Genomic DNA, 18,870 nt, shown 5'->3' with positions numbered 1-18,870 from the left:
CTCTGTTTGGGAGTACAAATCTTTTTGCATGTGTCTTTTTTGAAGGTCAAGGGTGAAACAAGGCACAAATTGTACAGACAAACAGTAAGGGAATTTTTATGGCATAGCATGGTGGAAAGGACACTAGGCAGTGCAATAAAATACTAAGCTGGCTTGTGGTGTTGACCCATTTCTCCTGAGAGCGAAAATATTTTTATTTTTCTTGACAATTATTTTCTTCACTTTCACATTCGGTGCACTGAAGCAAACATGTGAGTAAGCATACAGAAGCTGTAAAAGATGCAAAACTTATTGTCCCAATGTATGGTGTATATGGGAAACTGCTATTTGTACTGCACTGTTCACATAACAAACTAGAGTTTTAGAGATTGAAGTAAGAAAGGGAAAAACTTATGATAGCTGCTGGCATAATTCCTGAAATCACACCAGGTTTCTGCAGAGTAAGAAAAGTGGTCAAAGGACATAATTCCTTAGAGATGACTTTGAAGCTTCTTCTGAGTATCCATAGAGGATCTTAGCTAAGAGCAGACTGCTCTTGTCAAGACAGAGAAGCATAACGGAGACATTAAGTCACATTTCAGCACTGGTTTTCTGCTGCCATGGAGTCAAAAGTATCTTACTGAGATTTAAAACTTATCATTAATTCCTGTCATTCCTGAATGCTGTAAAAGCTCTTGTCCTATGTCTGATTGATTTTGCCCTTACATTTATCCCAAACAGTTTGAAATATTTGATATTTAACTTGAGTATCTAAATCAACCTTAGCTCTTTTTAACATATTTGTATGTTCACACATTAAATTATTTTTATTTATTTTCATATATGAAATTTCTTCAGTTAACTTGATAACTTCAAATATTTCAAATTAAAACTTGATCATATCTGCAAGCAAAAAATGTTGTTACAGAAAATTTAAAAAATCACAATCCTTTCAAAATCTCCCCACACAGTTTGGATGGCAGACCACGTGCTACAGAATAAAAACTATAAAGTATAAAGCAAGTAAACAAATTCATACTCCAATGTGGAGAAGAAAAAGGCAGTCTTACTCCAAAACCTGAGAAAATTTAATATTCACATCACAATGTTCAGTCAATGTAAGTATGATCTTGCACATTAAAACTGAAAAAAAAAAAGGACATTAACTTCAAGAAAATATGAGAAGTTATGAGAAAACCTACTATTTTTATTCACATTCAGTGGCATAAAGTTCCATTTTGTTTTATCCAGAATAAATGCAGAGGGGTTAATATATTTTCCCAGATCCATAGCTACACATCATCTTTCCAGATGGGTTCAGTATTTTGGCTGATCACATTATTTGTCAGAACACTGATCTTGAAAGCAATAATCTATGGAAAAAGGAGTTTTTTTACATCCTCTGGCCAGATTTTCCTTTAAATTACAAACATGCAAGAAAATCCTGCTCATCAAGAAAAATATATCAAACTTGTCATACATTTGGGCCATAAGAGCTGATTAATGAGTATCAGCACAGGGTTATTCACAGGATGGCAAACCTGAAGAAGTATTATTTTCAATGTAAGGATACCTTGGAGGGGTTGACCAGATTCAGTTCTGTATGCTGACATATGCTTATGAGTAAAAAGTGTTTGGTAAATTGAATAATTTAATACAGAGTCTTCCATCTCTACTAGGTTAATGGCTCTGATCTTGCTTTGGCTAGAAATGACTGAAAATGTTTTGATAAGGGTGCTGCAAGGAACTTAAGTGAAAGAAGCTGATACTCTCAGTCCTACTCCTTGAAGACAGAAATTTGTGTTAAGATAAAGCCACCTTCACAATTCCTCTTAGCTGTCATGCTTGTTAATATTGTCATCAGTGAAACAGAGGCCTTTGTGGGAGGATCTTTGGATCCTGCTTGGCGTACATTGGTGAGGGAAGCCCATGGTGGTAACCTGGTGAATAATCCATCTCATTGTCAAAACAGCAGCTAGTGCATGACATTAATGATCTTTTGTTAAAGGGAAGAAAATTTAGTTAATTTAAGAACATAAATTTTTCACTCACTCATCTAATAAAGCTATGTATGACCATGGCAGCTAGAAAGAGATTTGAGAAAACTTTAGGACTTATCATCAGAGAAGCTATCAATAAGCAACTGTACTTAATGCAGAGTAGGTCACAATTACATGTATGACAGATGATGAGTTTATAAGGACAATTTGAGGTACTGGAATTTAATATTAAACAGCATTTGAGGTACAGAAATATCTTTGTTACTAATCTCTAAAGACTGAAAACAAGTATGTATATACTAATAGTTTTCAATAGTAACAGCATTAGATAAACCATCAAGATATCTTTGATACTATCACTATTACTTATGTTCAAGGTAGCAATGGTGCTTGTGCCTCAGCCTTCTGCCTCAGGGAACCATTCTGTCTTAGAATTACTGTTCCAGCTCTACAATACCTTCAGGGCGGAGGTGATGGCTGCAGCCTTCTTGTTATCATAGTCAATCTTCCTTCATAACCTCATGGCTTTATCTGATTTGTCAGTTGAGAACAAAGGTATCATTAAACATTGTCTCCCTTTTGTGTCTTCTGACTTTAGATTTGCAAAAGTGATTCCCTCCATACTTCTGCAAAGCACTGTTGCCTGAAGTGTTAAAACCTGCATGACACATAATAAATTGTCGTATACAGTTGTGTCACCTCAAGTCAGTAAGTCACTGAATTTCTTAAACTAAGTGGACCTGCACTGTGCTAGGACTTCAAATATGAAGCTTCCAGCAAAAAGTCTAACAGCATTGCTGTTGACATTGCTGCTGTCCTCTGAGTTGGAAGTGAACTGAGTTTTTACAGGGCATTGTGGTAGCAAAGAGACTGTCTTTTTAAACAGTATATAAACATGACTTTTTGATTAACCTTATCAAGAAAGAATTCCTTGGAGCTCTTCACCAAAAAGATGACGTCAATCATATTGTCCCAAACACAATATAGATTGGGAACTTCCTCTCTGTTTTCCTGAGTGATGACTGAACTATGCAACGTAATAGTTTCTACTTTGTACTGCATAGTACTCTGCTTCAAACACAGTTAAATAGTTGCTTTGTTTCAGTCTAGGGGTATCCAGTAATAAATTCCTGCTTTTACAGATAATTAAGAAGAGTTAATTACCTGTGTCCCCTTTGCTTAATTTAAAAGATAATTGTTAGTTGCTGATTAGATTTTAGACAGTTTAGATTTGACAGTTACATTGAAGTTGAATATAATGATATAGAAAATTCCTCACTTGATGGACTTGACACTCGTGCAAGGACAGGCTTTTCAACAGGAAGAGTACTGAGAAGCAAGGCAGTGGTGAGACAAACATTGGGATAATAATATTGTGATACTCAATTTCAGCATGCAGAGGTTGCTTGATGTCAGTCCTTTAATCATAAATTCTGTTTCTTTTTGCACTATTACACCACAAAGTTATCCTCTGCTTCAGAAAGTGGTGAGAGTGGGCGCAGTGTCTTCCCTCGTTGACCTTTCCAGTTATCCAATATAAACATATAGAAAAGCATACTACTTTGTGTTGTTTTCAGAGAAGAACTTATACTGAATTTCTAGCTGTCGTTGGTATTACTTGATCTCTCTTAAATGACCTCATCTGTCAGATGAAACAGCTTCTAAGCCAGTCACATGCAATACCAGTTTTCCCATTTGGTTCCCAAAGATCATGTTGCATTAAATATCATTAAATCTGGTAACGTTAAACAAATAAATCCTTTAGAGGGATTCTCTATCAAATTAAGGGGACTCAATACATGAACTATTGGTCAGATAAAAAAATCCAGATCCCTGTCGATCCCCCATCAGCTTGGTATTGGAGCCATCTGAGACTGGGGAGAGGGCTTGTTTATGTGTCACTTATGAAAGCTCCACAAAACCTTTTAAGAAAAAAGAAAGCAAAACAGAACAGAAATCTAACTAAAGTCCATTTTCACCTTTTGTTCTGACTATGTCTTGTGTTTGTGCTTTTTTGTAATTTGTTTTACAAAGCAATCTCATTTTCCTAAGGAGAGAAAGCCCAAATCTTGAACCAGGAGCTTCCCTAACTGTTACCTTTAGTTCATGGAGAACACAGAGCTACTCCTGTTTTCTATTTTATAAATGTCAAGCCTCTTAAGATTCACCTAACTCACTGAAGAATTTACAAAGTCATTTTCTTCTATACTTTTTTCACCATTAAGTGATTTACTTAGCAATACAATCTGGTTTTCTAGGTTAAAAAAATGCAGCATGATTTTACATAGGGTATAGTTGTCTTATTTATCAAATATACATGGAAAACAAACAGTATTCACACCAACGAATAACATGTTTTCATCTATAAAAATGAACACAAGCAAGCAGGTGCTAAGATCAAACCAAATAATTTTGGATCTCTTCTTTGTGAAATGGACTTATTGGTGGTAAGCAATTCTTTGTATTACATCAAACTGTTGCTGGGTTTTGTTTTTGTTTGTTTGTTCGTTTGTTTGTTTTTGTTTTCAGTGCTGCATAGTGAACTAAGGAGAAGTGTGAAAGAAAAAGAAAAAATAAAAAAAAAAAGAAATTATTCAAGTCACTCAATGTGTCAGTATATATCCCATGCAGATATTTCTATTGCTACTTTTTTTTTTTGTCCTGCTCATGTGTATTTCTTCTGTGTTATTTTTTTTAGAATTCTTAATTCATATAATTTTTATTATTATAGTACAAATGATTAGTCAACAGAATTCTCTTACAAGATCCATATTTACATTAATATCCATGTAGTAGACTTAATTGAGCAACAGAAGAGCTGTTATTGATTCTGTTATTGATGTCTTTGCTGTATCATGAAGGCAGCAATTTAGCACAAAGCTATAAATAGAAAAATACAGTGGATGGAACTGGCTAGTCTTGTGTTTTTAATATTCCCTTCAGGGTAAAGTATGGCTTAATCTAATTACAGTGGTAGAGATTTCACTGCAGGGAAAACTGTTGTTTTTCCATTTGACAATCAAGTAATTATCTTTTCTACTGAATGTTTTACTGGATGTTACTGATTAAGTCATCCACAAGAATTTATTTAAAATTTAGGAAATGATGCTACTGTTAACTGGAAATGATGCTACTGCCTTCAAAAATGCCAGTTATTTTTTACAAAAGCACTTTTGGGGGAGCAGTTTTTTTAACAGCTACCTGTCAGAGTGCTTACTTAAGCATAAAGCAGATGTTCTTTCTGCTCCTTATTTCAGGGCATGGACTCAGCCTGCGGTTCCTTTATTCTTCTTGGGGCCATAAGGCTGAGTGCTGGCAGCAAGTTCTCAAAAAGAGTAACAAAAGTGATGATAGAGCTATATAAGTAGCGGCATTAGGGGGAAGGTAACAGGACTCAGGATTTCATGTCATTGTCCACATGTTTCAGGAAAGGTGAAGGGAAGTAGCAAAGTGTTTTTCCTTATGAAAGGATCTGCAAGCAAGCCCAATCTGCAGCTCTCCTTGTGGGAAAATCTGCAAAGAATTCTGTCCTAACCCTGGGTTAGGAGTCCAAACTGTGTAATTACATGCTCCATCCTCAGGTTTTGTTTGTTTTCAGTTTTCCTGTATATGCATATAGTATTTGCACGTTCTTTCCTGATTATGTATCTGTAAGAAAAGCCAACAGTCTGATCAAATGAAAAGGTAGAGTACACCAGTAGACCAAATCTTTCAGTCTTCTTCATGAAATGCAGAACTTCCCAGGCATGAACTTCCTTTTACTTACACTTCTTATTCTGAGTTAATAATTAAAAGCAGTGCATTATGATTTTCATTTAGGTTATCAGTGCTGTCCTCACCCATAATGTCCTGTTGTACCCAAGAATGGAGTTACCTTGCAGAGAATACTTTTTAAAATATTACATCAAATTCAATATTAACAATATTAACAATAATAGAATTTGATTTTTCTTTTCCTATACTGGTATCCTGAAACACCACTGATACAAAATTAGAAAGAATCTTTATAAAAACATCATCTGTATCCTACCAAAAATTATTTCCATATTTAAATATATATTTAGCACACATTTCTTAGTTCATTCTCCTTAAGAGTATTTTCTTATATTTAAACTACCTTCTCTGTGATCACAATAATGGAAATATAAATCTTCAAAATCTTCGTTGCATAGAATGAAACAAAAAAAGGAAAGAATTTTAATATTTTAAAATCAAGGTGCCTGAAACATTTCTGCATCTGTTTTCTCAGTCTCAGAGAACTAAAGAAAGAAAACATGATTACCTGAAGGTAAACACTGGAAAGGATTCTAATGAATTCTTGAGACATGTCCACCAAAGTTGTACGTTATTATTTGTACATGCTACATATACATATGACATATAGATGCATTTTGTTGTACAAATATGAAAGCCATATGGAATAATATAATCACATATTCATACTTTAGGCATTTACAGTTATTGTAGCAAAATCTACATTACATCTTGTAGAAAGTTGTCTAATGTTAAGTGTTTTTTAAGTTGTAGGTAATGATTATTTTTGTTTTTTATCACTGTTCTTTTGTTTAAATGTAGCCAACACAAATTATATCTGAGCTGAGTTTGCAGTATTTGAAACACTTGAATGTAACATTCCTTTGATAGTTAGATTACACTTGTCTTGCCACTTCAGCGTAAATGTAATTTGAGGGTCTTGTGGCTTGTTTCTAGTAAGTGTTGTGACTTGGAGATGAAAATATGCCACATTGACTTGTTGGTTCTACTTGAAAAAGACATAGAACTGTCACTGCTAAGAAAGAAGAAAATATTTCATCGTCCCCATTAAACTCCAAGGGCTTAGGAGATCTGCTGTGTTTACAAAGTTTCAAGTACTTTTTGTTCAGCAACTGCATACAACTTCAAAGTTTCCTATTTAAAATGAAATAATACAGCATTGGAGAATCTTTGTATGAAACCACAGAGATTTTTCTCAGACACAATAGAATCATTTTAATTTCATATTCACAAGAAAAATCTAAATATACCACATCTAAAAGAAGTGAAAAAAATGTATTGTGATTCAATTTCTTCTTCCTACAAACAAACAAGCTTTACCTTCCTTAATGTTTTAATAGATAGCTTTGAATTTTGTACAGTGGAGAGAATCTAGGAAGGTTGTAGAAAGAAAGCATCCACTCAAAGGCCTATCAACATAAACCAGAGCTGCTCATGTCAGACTGCTGCTTCTACTGAATCTATAGGTAGTGAGTCTATTTATTTAATGTATCTGTTACGTTATTTCATCAAAAATAATATAAAAACTACACAAAAAGCTCTGTGCTCACCTCTGCTGTATTGCCTTATCCATTAATGAAGGGAAGTTTTATAGAAGCTCGTATAAGCATCTGTTTATTCTATCCTACTTCTATTCAAAACCATAAATACACTGTACATCAAGTAGTTAAGTAACTAGTTGAATCTCATTTTTATTCCCCCACTAATACGTTTGTGGATACAAAAATGACACCAATTAACTTTAGTAGCAGGCTGGAATACAAATCCTTGACTACAGACCTGGTAGATGGAGCACTCATTATGCCAGACCCTGGAAAATAAAAAATTCTAAGGTGAAAATTCATTTACCTTTGTGGTAAAATTAAAGTTGTTTTACCCCTTGCATTGAGATCCCAAGTAGCCTTTGATCTTATAAGAAAGCTAAACTGGAAACCAAATAATAGCTAGGATGCGCCTAATTGTGCTGGAATGGTGAGAGGTAATTTCAGCGTATCAGAATGGAAAAGCCAATAGGCCCCTTACTGTCTTAAATAAATACTTTTTGCACAGAACACACTGCTGTCATCCAGTATGAGGACTTGATAGATCAGTGGTAATCATCCGATGTGCAACAAATCCAGGTCTCTAATCCATTGTGTACTAACTCCTGTAAGGTATTTCCCATTTCAGTCACTACTAGGGGCTGAACCTTCAACTCAAAAGCAGAAAGCAGAAGCCTTTCCTGTTGAACTGGAAAAGACAGCTCAGAACGGTAACGATATTATTTGCTCAGAAGTAAATTATTCTAGGGATAAGATTAATTGTTCACATACCATGTGTGTTGTAAACACACATTCAACAGATGTGAAAATTTGGGGTGGTGGTAGGGAAACAGAAGCAGAAGAAAATTATTTGTTCCAACCCTTTACCATACCATTATACTTTCAGGCAGTATTATACTACCAGTGTTTATGTATCTAGTTCATTCTTGAAATTTATATAAGTTAAGGTCCTTGTTATCTAATCAAATTCTACTAGAATGAGATATATCATCTTGATGTCATATGTATTTAAATAATATAATAAAACAATCTGGAATTCAGTGGAATTGTTTGCTTATTTATCTATTTATCTTCCAGTATATAAAATGTATAACACTGAATTTAGTGACAATCATGCTCAGGCAAACACCTCTTTAAGGGGAGGCATTATACTAATTACTTCTGGTTCTAACACATTCATTCATTGTTCATGAAACATTTTGCAGTTATAGCAATCATACTATATTTGTATGATAAAGCACTTTCTATCAAACAGAAGATGTTTATTATGTGTCAAAGTTATGCTAGCACCATTCTACCTTATTTTACAGCAGTAAGGAATTTTAAGGAATTTTTTAGATACAAAGAGATTGTTTGCCACCGCTTCAGTTGCATATATTCATGTAGTCAATATTACCCTTTCTTAATAGTATGCAATTTACACACATTTTCTGTAGCTTCCCAAGCTTCTTCTCTAGCTATGGAGCACGAATAAATCATAATGTCCAAGATGTTTGATTTCAGCCACCTAATGGCTTTGAAATATAACAGAAAAGACTGCCTGCTTATTTCTCACCCATCTATTTCTACATTTTGAAAAATAAAATAGAAGAGTTCTTTAAGGCATCCTTTGACCCTAAACATCACAGGTTCAGAAATATCTACTGAGGTCATTAGAATAAATCAAGTAGTACATAATACAAAAAATATATGGTGTTTTATTTGCAAATCCATTTGTGGTGGTGGTGGTGTTTTTGTTTTGTTTTTTAATTAGTTTTTAGGCATGTACTTCTAAAGGTGATATTAAAACATGAGAAAAAGAATTTGGTAAGAAATCAGGGGGAGTTAAAAGAGAATTGGAAGGGAATATTTTTCTCCCTCTCAGGATTTTCAAACTTTTTCCCTCTGTCATTAGCTAGCAACTCTTGCAAACAACCTCATCATTTCTGCATACTTCATAACAAGAGTTTGATGAAACTAGAGAGAAAAATCCTCAAAAAATCTAGGCAAACAACTGGTTTATTTCCCAGGTGGCCTGTTCTGTCCTCATTTTTGCTTTTTTATGTCATATCTTAATTCTTCTGTAGGGGCTGCTGGAAATATATAGGACCTTTTAAATGATATGATCTGATATGCAACAAAAAACATACAAAATATGTATTTTATATGTATTTCTAAGGATGACGAAAGTTGTAAAAACCATCTCCTAAGCAAACAGATGTCCTCACATTAAAAAAAAAAAAAGTTAAATACATTATACTTTGTTTTAGGAAAAGATGATCACAAGTCATTCATTGACATTGTCCAGAAGCAACTTTAGATAATCAAGAAGCCTTGCTTTTCCACAGATAGTGAAAATGAACAGTGGAATACACTGCCAAAGAATTGTGTGTAAGCTAAAAGTGCTTTGTCCAAAAATCTGAACAATAGAATCACATTCATACTATTGAGATATACAAGCATTGGTGTAATCATGAAACCTCCAGCTTAAAAGGTCCTTAAACTGTTAATTGCTACAAACTATATCATGGAAAGATTAACTCTTTCCATCAATATCTGCTTTCTGATTGCCATCAGTGGTAATATACTGGACTGGTCTTCATTACACTGTTAGTTTTCTTTTCTTAACCTGCTGTTAGGGAGAATCAAAGTATGTCTGCTCCCCATGGGCAAGGAGCCAGGAGCTGAGGAGTGAATGCAAGGCAGGTGGGTGGATGCCCTCATCCAACAAAGAACCAGGGCACTGAGGAAATGAGTCAGGGTCAGGATCAGGCCCAGATACAGTGGCCAGGAACAGTCTCGGTTCTGTGATAGTCTGATAAGTCCACTGAGGCATTGCACAACAAAGACCAAGCTGGCAAGTCACATGCATGGGTCCAGGTTGGGTCAGGATTGAAGTGGTATGAGTCTGGGCACAGGTACAGCTGCTAAGCAGCTGCAAGGCAGCTCAGGCAGGGACAGCGAAGACAGCTGCTGCTGAAAAGGAGCTCCCCGGTGAAGAAGAGCAGTTGACCTTCAACTCAACCCATTGAGCCTCTTAACTCAACCCACTGAAGCTGCAGAAGAGTAAAAAGGACTCAGTGTGTTGACACCTCTTCTAAAATTGAGATGGTCCTTTTCCCTTTTTCCCTACCAAAAGTAGCTGTTAAACAAGCTGTGTTTTGTCAATGAGTGACTTTTCATAGATTAATATTTATACAGGGGCTGTGAAAACAGGCAGTCAAGTTAATAATTATTTACTGACCTGAAGGGGTTGCCTACCTTCTTCATCAGGCAGGTGGCCTTTCTTTTCCATAAAGGTAAAATTACAGCTGAACACTTCGAATTTACTCCAATGCACCTTAGAGTGCACAATAAAACTATCATTCATACTTAAAACCAATTAATGATATTTAATTAACAATTAAAGTCCATGAATAATATTTAGAAAACAACTTTCACATCTCACACAAAAAAAGGAAAAGAGTTGATAAAATATGATTTAGTTCATGCATATGAAGAAAGACTTTGTAAGCCCACTGGTAAAGTCAGAAGACCTTAAGTGCTATTTAGAACACCAGCCTTTCTTAATTAAGCATATTTTAATATAAACTATACAAATAATAATCTAATTTTTTTTTCCTTGCCATACCTTACATTTTATCTGTACTTTGTTTCCATCCTTACCTGAACTATAGGAAGTCAAACCATTATCAATAAATTGATAGATTCCTAAAACAATCATACTTTTCTCTACCAATTCTGCAATTTTATTCTTTTCATGAAATCTATCCAATAGCATAAATTCTTCTTCTAATATGACTGGATAGATCTAAGAAATTCTGAATATGAGATTTGTACATCACAACCCTGTATTCAAAACGCTGTTCTAGTGAGCTAGAAAAATCTCTCAAACAACCTTCATAGAAACTTGATGGAGAAGCTAAGCAGAACTGTCTTTTTCCAAGCAAATCTTGTTTCTGAATGAGGACTTCCAATACAGGTGCAATGACTCTCAGGTTAAACTCTTTTTAGCTGTATTACAACCTTTGCTTTGATTATCTGTTATGTACATGATACATCCAGTAATGCAAGAAATCACATTGTGGCTAATATGATAGTAACTAGTAACTTCCACTTAACAATAACTAATTCGGATGAATTATTTTAATTTCTTTTAAGAAATACAAATGCTATAAATGCCTTAATTCTCATTGCACTTATACTGGATTTACTCTGAATTTAGAAACCTTTCCTTCTGGTAAAAAAATTACAAACATTGGCTTTTCCTCCACACTGAAATGCATTTCATGTTCAAATGTACTCCTTCCATCAGCTAAGTTATGCTGGACACTGGCTGCAATGTTATTATATAACTTGAGTACCACTGTCTGTTCCACTTCTGTGTTATATACTTGGTAACATGGTACCACAAAAATAAAATGGTGTTTATAGTTTTCTCGTGATAGCTGAAGTAATCACCTCACAAGTATAGATGTGGCTTAAGTGTTAATTTATGTCTCAAAGGATCACTAGACAGTTTTTGTATGTTGCTTCAATATTATATATAGTCATTACTGAGCTGTGCTTGTAGGGATACTCTAGATCCCAAATATAATGACTGAAAGTTAAATAAGATGCCCAGACTGAGTTTCAGAGAAATAATTTACAAATGGAAAATAAGCTAATGGAAGCTAAGATTCTCGCTCATGTTAAGAATAACCAGGTTTAAATGGCTTGCATTCTGTATTACAAAGGATCAACAAGGAAGATGAGATTCTAATTCTTATACTGATTCTAGAACAATTTTAAAGGAGGTGATCAGGTAATAAAAAAGGATTTGGTGGAGAAAGAAGTGCAAATGAAGAAACTAATCCATTATTCTTCAAGTTAGAACATGCTAGGAGATGAAGAGTATGTAAAAAAAAAAAAAAACACAAACCCACAGGATTTTTTTCTCCTAGAGATGGATGTCAAAAGTATGCTGTGCTCATGACAGTAAGTTGCTCATGAGCTAGACTTATATGCCTACTTTGGGATGTTTATTGTTTACAGACATTCACAGACAAGAGATTCCTCTTGAAAGATGAATCTTCTACAGGGATGCAGGGTGGGGAAGTAGTCAAACAAATAAAAAGAAAATTCAAACAAATAATTTACATTTTGAAAGTTAAAAAGAAACAGTTAAGATATTTTGGATTTACTTACATGTTTACTCTGTCAAACTTCAATATATCAGAAAACATAAATACATTTCATAAAAATCTAGCATGAAAAGGTAACATGGGAGGGTGGAAGTGTTGAGAGCAACAGCAAAATATAATTCTGAAAGAATTCCAGCTAGGAATTTGAGACTGTTATTGCTGAGTAGCGCTTACACGATGTTAAGGCCTTTTTTTTTTTTTTCCTCACACAATCTCACCAGCAAGTAGCCTGGGGCTGCAGAAGTTGGGAGGGGAAACAAATAGGACAATTGACCCCAATTGAGCAAAGGGGCATCCCAGACCATGTGATGTCTTACTCAGCAATAAAACTGGGGGAAAAAGAAGGACATTTGGAACTATGGTGTTTGCTTTCCCAATAATTTGTTACACATGGTGGAGCCTGGCTTTCCTGGAGATGGTTGAACAGCAGCCTGGCAAGGGACGTAGTGAATTAATTCCTTATTTTGGTTTGTTTGCACACACAGCTTTTCCTTTATCTATTAAACTGTCTTCATCTCAACCTGTGTTGTCTCACTTTTATCCTTCTCATTGTCTTGCCTATCCCACTGTGGGATGAGTCAGTGGCTGTATAGGTATCAGCTGTTGGCTGGGTTTAAGTAACAAAATTTGTCTAAGTTTGTGTGGGTCTTTTATTGTGTGTGTGTTTTTGTGTGCCTTTGTTGTTGTTTTTGTTTCACGTGCGTCTATCCAGCTGACTTTTGTTTTGCTTTTTCTTCCCTCTATATATGTTAATTTTATACTCTTACATCTTATAACAAAACCCTAACAGAACATACAAAACCAATTTAAATCTTCTGTTCTAAGACACTATTTCTCACTCTAAGTCCAGGCAAAGAGAAAGATGGTAAGAACTACTGCTAAGAGAGCAAATAATTGGATTTCATTCTTCACTCAAATTCTGCATCTTCAAAAGAAGTTTAATACCCAGATTTCCAGAAAAATACAGAAGTGGATTCTTACATGCTTCACTTGGATTTGCTGCGTATTTTTGTCACTATTTCTTAATTCACCGCCCCATCAAGCCTTTTGTTCCATAATGGAAGTCTTTTATTGGATAGATACCATGTCTTCACATGTTGCTTTTTAAAATTGTGCACTTAGATGACTCCATATAATCTAATTTTTTGATGGAGAGTCAGGGGAAAGTTAATGGAAATTACTTAGTTAAGTGAAACGAGTGTCCAAGACCTTATTGCAGCCTTTCGGTACTTGCAAGTGGCTTATAGGAAAGGTGGGGTCAGACTTTATTAATATTAGGGGCTGTTGTGATCAGACAAGGGGTAATGGTAAATTGTTTACTCCCTGTGACTTCAGTTTTCTTATAGCATTGTAATCTTTCAACGTGATGGAACTGTTTAATTTCCAGTCCTTAAAGTTATTTTTTTTTTCTTCAGTACTAGGAAAAATAAACTGTTTCTTTAAAAACAAACAAACAAACCAACCCACTGACAACTAAATACCTTCTGTTAGGGTTGGAAACTAATTTTGATAAATCTTGAAATATTTCACAAAATATAAAAATAATTATGCTTTTCTGTAGTGGGTTTAGTTAGCAGTATAAATGATACTTCTTCATAAGGAGAATTTCACTCTGATCTGATCTGATCTGATCTGATACAGTTCATATAATTGTGTCATTTTTATTCACCTTTTGTGCTTCCTAACTGTATTAGCATTTGAAGAAGAAGATACTGCTGTAAACTGTTAAAAATTAGTGAAGCAAACATGAAGAGATGAAATATTTCTGAGCAATAATCTAGTACTTCAGGGTCAGACATGACAAAAGTCAGTGGCACTGTATGATTATCTTTATTATTGATCTACTAATAGAGAAATGACCCTAACCTAACATCTCTCTCTGAAAACCAAGAGACACTCATTTTCTGAAGATGGATTGAAGTTTAGACCTTTTACTCTGATGTGAGATTAAAGATATCTGAATGGCTCAGGTATACTGAAAACTTTGCTAAAAGAAACAGATTCTAGATGCCAGTGAAGTCAAACTGGCAGGTGCCACTCTAGTCTGTTAGTGAAAAATGACCTATGATGAAAGCAGGAACTAGTTATTTCTTTTTAAAAGCTATTCAGGGTATAAATTTAATGCCTATTTCCAGAGTTGCTACTCTATAATGCCACCAACTCTATTACTAGAAATAACAGATGACCTTCACAAATTACCCTTATTTTTCATTCAATTTCTGTGTGAAAAAAAATGTTATTGCCATTCATTCTTTTTGACACTGCAAGATTTTTAAGAAGATGTAAAGAAGCACATTTGTAAGTGAATGCACTCTGGATATGGTGAAAAAAAGACTAAAAAAAACCTTTGCCAAAGCCAAAAATATTTACCTGTAAGAAAAGTCCCTTCCCTGATCCCTCAAAAATATCTTCAACAACTTCAAAAATATAATACAATAAAATTGACAGTATATTAAAAAAATAAAATCTCCTTCTTGCATTCTTGCTTTTCAAAGATAGGCATAACTTTCTAGGTTCAGTGTGGCAATATCTGTGGTGCACTTAATGATGTGTGGAGGCAACCTGGGTTCAGTGGCCTCTTCTGCTACAAACACTACACTACCATATGGAAGCAAATGAGGAACTGACTGTCTTCTGAGGCCAAAAGCTGCCGAACTCCAGGGTGAAGCCTGGGGTACCATTTACAGGCTATGAGGGCTGTATGATTCATATGAGGGCTGTATGATTCAATCACCTGTCAGTGCTGGTGATTCCTAAAGAAGCTAAAGACTCGCACTAATACAGAGTTCCAGCTTTATTTACATGAGGCCTTTAATCTTTTTCAGTTTAAAATGCGTGCAATTTTAAACAAAACAGCAGTATTTTCTACCCTTCATCTGCCATGTCTACTTATCCCCACATGTTTTGACATGGTTGTACAGTACGCCACAGAACAGGATTCCTAATTGATTTCAATGGGGATACAGAGATACCGTGTAGTGGAGCAGCATAGAAATAACACAAACTATCAAGAACAATCTGCCTTTCCATCGCCGCATATGCTTGGTCCTGTGTATGGCCAAAGTCAGAACATTGCTTTCTGGGCTTGCTACTAAATTAACAAGAACAAAACAAGAGTAGAGCCTATTAGCTTGGGCTTAAGATGAACTAACAAAGCCACTTTTCCGGTTTGAATAATGGGCACAAACCAGGTACTTCAGTATATAGCAGCCAAGAGCTTCAGAAAATTCTGCACTGCATGAAGCCGACACATCCTGAAGATTTACATAACAGAAGTGCTAAAACCATTACATAATCATGTAAGCTTATAAATATACTTTTTACTTATAACCCCTTGACAACACTTTCCCCTGGATGTTTTCTTTCCATGGCTTCAATTCATTTCTGAGAAGAAAATCAGTCATCTTGTCAAAATTGTTAGATTTTTCTCTTTGGAAAAGTTAGTCTCTCTGCTTATCTGAGAAGTATAACCTTTTAAATACGACTTAGAGAAAGGTAAGTATTGTACCAAATCCCGTAGTAGCATTAATACAATATTTTTAAATGTGTATTTATTTCTACCAACAGGCTTTCTAGTGAGACAAAATTCTGTTCAGAAGTTAAATTCCCTTTAAAATCAATATTTGTTTAAGTGCCCTTCTGTCACTTATTTTTGGATCCTTCTCTTACCAGAGAGTTAGTATGTGAGAAATAATGGAAGCCTGTTTGAAACTATTTAAACTACTTGGTTAACATTAGCATATTTTATTCTGTTTTGACAGGGGACTTACTTCCTTTAAGCCTCAAATGACTTTGCATATTGCTTTGTTCTTTCTCCCATCTTCATGTAAAAAACATGTAATGCCTTGATTTTTTTATTAAATTTTAAAATAAGGAATGAAACAGAAAACCTTGTATTTTGAAGAGAAAAAATAGGATGACTAGATGGATTTTATTCTTCTAAACATTTTCATTATTTTGTTAAATTTTCCCTTGTTTCATACACAGGAGAGCTCTCTTCCCCACTTTTCTTTTTCATAATGACCTCTTGAACATGTGGCTAAGTTTATAAGAAACAGAGGAAGGTTACAACAAATAGAATACTTTCTGAAGCTTACTGAAAACAGAAGGTTATTTCCTTTCTGCTATCTATGAAAGTATGTAAAATTGCAGGGAAATGTGTATAGTCAATATAGAGTAGAATTTATTTTATAGTGATCTTACATCAGTGCAACTTATTTTTTGCAGTGGGATTTTCTTCTACCTGTTTACCAGCCTAATATAAAGAATGTGTTCTAGTTTTGGGGTTTCATTACATAAGACAAACTCTGCATTTTCTGAAGATTTTTATTAATAAAAAGTGTCTAATTCAGCACAGTAGGAATAATAGAAATTCATGTTATAAGTAGAACTGTCATTTTTTAAACATATGTTTCCAGCAAAAATTGGTGACTGACTTAATTGCCATGCTTATATCCATTTTTACCCTTATTCTTTTATGTAAGTAAAGCTAGCAACAAAATTGTGGATAATTTTGAATGTCTCAGGCCTCAAGGATCAAGTCCAACATTTCCATGAGTTAGTCAAAGAGATCACCCTTCTAAGTTTTAAAATGTTTCTCAAAACAGAATTTCAGTTTTCCAGACAGCTATAATTTTCATTTTTTTCTGCAGATAGATATAGCTGAAGCAAACTAGATGTAGTTTCTTTCATTTCACTAATTAGAAGACAGCTTCTAATTCATGACACAAACATTCTGTATTATGTTGGAAGTATTTTGTTTCCTTAGTCCCTAGCTTCTGCAACATCTTTCTTGAGATTTGATGTTCTTAAAAGTTTTGCTACAACTTTCCCCAATGGAAGAATTCCAGCCTTACTCCCACCTACCTTTCACCTCTCATAGTGTATCAAAATATTGCTGTGATCGGTAAGTACACACAAATGGTGCTGGGTACTTGGAACTGGCCAAATAGAATATTGATGACTTTTTTTTTCCCTTCCAGCTACAACTTACTGGACACTGATCAGAAATTTCTAAAGAATCACCTGATGGAAAAAAACTTTTTATACCAACATATTTCATGGGCAAGTCTGATCAGAAAAACAATTTTACCAAATTTTGCATGGTTAAATTTTGTTATATGAGAAAAATATTCCTGTTTCTACATGGTTAAAATGAATTCCATAAAGCATAAGATACTTCAATGTGGTTTTGTTGTTGTTATATTTTTTCGTTTGTGTTTTTATTTATTTATCTGTTTATTTATTTATTTATTTATTTATTTAAAACTTAAGCCCCTTAACTAACTTAAGTAAAAGTTCCTAAGCAGGTCAATAACTAAGGAATGCATCCTACTCAGAACTTGTTAAATAATTCAAGTAGGTAAGTTAAGAGCAAAAACTCTATCTTATTTTTAATATATTGGTGGATTACCAGCAGAAAGGCTGGTGTACCAGTATGGATTCTCAGTGAATGAGCAGTACCACAAAACTGAAGTTGTCAGTAATCTGACCTATTCCCCTCAAGAACATAATGCTAAGAGCAAAAAGACAGTAGTGCTGAGTAAATAGGTCCAATCAATAAGAGTCATGGTTTTAGGCTGTTTAGTAATAAAAAATGTGAACAACAGGTCGAAATGTATTAAATCCAGTTTCCAACAAATTAATTCAATTTTACCAGAAATCCTTCCAATTCATAATGTTACAGAAAAATGTTGACAGTAATTAGTCAACAATAAATGATGTGATTAATAGAAGATTTTAAATTTGAAGAAACAATATATATTTATATTCCTGTTAGACTAGCATAAAAACTAACCAAGTTTCTGTGCATATCCTTCTGCCCTGCAATGCACCTTTAATGTCAGTGACAATTTACTTAGAATGTCCTGAGTTGGAAGGGACCCACAAGGATCATCTAGTCCAGCTCCTGTCCCCGCACAGGACAACCCCAAAATTCATACCATGTGTCTGAGGGTGTTGTTCAATCGCTTCATGAACACTGTCAGGCTTGGGCTGTGACGCCTCCCTGGGGATCCTGTTCCAGTGCTCCAGCACCCTCTGGGTGAAGAACCTTCTCTTAGTGTCCAGCCTAAATCTGCCCTGGCACATCTTCCTGCCATTTCTTCAGGTCCTGTTGAGATCAGTGCCTGCCCCTCCTCCTCCCCTTCAGAGGAAGCTGGAGGCTGCAATGAGGTCTCCCCTCAGTCTCCTCTTCTCCAGGCTGAGCAAACTAAGTGACTTGAGCTGCTCCTCATACGGATTCCCATCTAAACCCTTTAAGAAGTTCATGGCCCTCCTCTGGACACTCTCCAGTAATTTTATGTCTTTTTTTAAATATACTGTGGCACCCAGGCCTGCACACAGTGCTCCAGGTGAGGCTGCACCAGTGCAGAGCAGAGCGGGACAATCACATCCCTTGCCCGGCTGGCAATG

This window comes from Streptopelia decaocto (genome assembly GCF_964273445.1).
Source record: "Streptopelia decaocto genome assembly, chromosome: Z".
Lineage (NCBI taxonomy): Eukaryota > Metazoa > Chordata > Aves > Columbiformes > Columbidae > Streptopelia > Streptopelia decaocto.
The sequence above is the reverse complement of the archived record's forward strand: the minus strand, read 5'-3'. Positions refer to the sequence as shown.